Below are 1364 nucleotides of genomic sequence, written 5' to 3'. Positions count from 1 at the left end.
TCACCTAAAAGTTGTCTTTGTTTCTTTGAAAATAAAATGACAAAATGAAAATGGTTTTGGATGTTTAAAAAAAACGTAATTTATTTACAAGAGACATCTGACAAACTTTAATGAAAAGTTCAATCATTTACCACCCTGTCTAGATCTCTTGTCACCATATAAAATGTTTCTAGATTCACCACTGATGCACCTGAAAACATCAAGAACTGGTGAGGAATTCATTATATAAACCAAAGCATTTAATCTATAGTCATGGAAAAATTATTAGACCAACCTTGTTTTTGTTTGTTTTTAGTTCATTGAATTCTTAAAGTAATATCGCCTACCTTTAAAACAAGATAATAAAAAAAATAAAAAATAAATTACTATTAGCGTATGTAAACTCTTTCCAGTTCAATCCCACATCTCCTGTAGATCCTTCATGCAGGCCTCATTTTTGAAAGCTTAAGTTTTTGACGGATAGGACTGTCTATTTTGCTGATTTCTTGGAACAGCCATAATATGGAAGAAAGTTAATTTTCGGATTTAAGAAATTCTTTCTTAAAGTTTCTTAGAATTATTTATTTTAAATAAGTTTTTACCTTACCCGTAGAAGACATTTATTACTGTAAATGGTTCAGGAGCATTTGGTTGCATTTGTGATGGTAGGAAAGAGCTTCTATCAGGAAACAAACAAACAGAAGGTATGAAGAAGACATATAAACTTTATAGTTGATATAAGGATTATATCTCAATATATCACTATCTACTCTAATGAAATATTTTATATATGTGTCACAAATTTTAAATGTTTTAAATCTAAAGTACGAAAAAGCCTATTAGCTATTTCTTAATTAACTTCATATTACATTCTGGGATATTTATAAACAAGCTGAAGTTAAAATGTTTTATTCTTTGAGGAAAAAAAATGCTTGTGATTTGAAAACTTTTGCCTATAACACATTTTTCTATTACAGAAACAAATCTTTGTGTCTGTTTTACCAAAGATCTGCAATAAAGGTAAATTTACTTGTGAAAAATCAATTAAACATTTAGCCTCTAATTGACAAGAAGAGACAAGTAAAAAAATACCATTTTAGCTCATTATGGACTTTTGGTATTTAAGAAAAATAAAAACCATCAAAATAATTTGTTTCATCCAGACAATTGTTTTTGTGGTTGGACTCGGTACTGCAACAAATTGTTGTTTGTCACATATCAAAATAAATAGTTTTTCAAGATGGTGCAAAGTTCAACTTGAAACTGTTACAATTAGTTATAGAACTAAGAAAATTAAGCATAAGGAAATTATCATCCAGAGCTGTAGAAAAATTTTCCTTTAATAGGGTAATCCAGTAACCAGTGCAAAGTTTAAAGCATCTTTC

Source organism: Cyprinodon variegatus, unplaced genomic scaffold, assembly GCF_000732505.1.
Source record: "Cyprinodon variegatus isolate N-32 unplaced genomic scaffold, C_variegatus-1.0 Scaffold114, whole genome shotgun sequence".
NCBI lineage: Eukaryota > Metazoa > Chordata > Actinopteri > Cyprinodontiformes > Cyprinodontidae > Cyprinodon > Cyprinodon variegatus.
Note: the sequence above shows the minus strand (reverse complement) of the source record.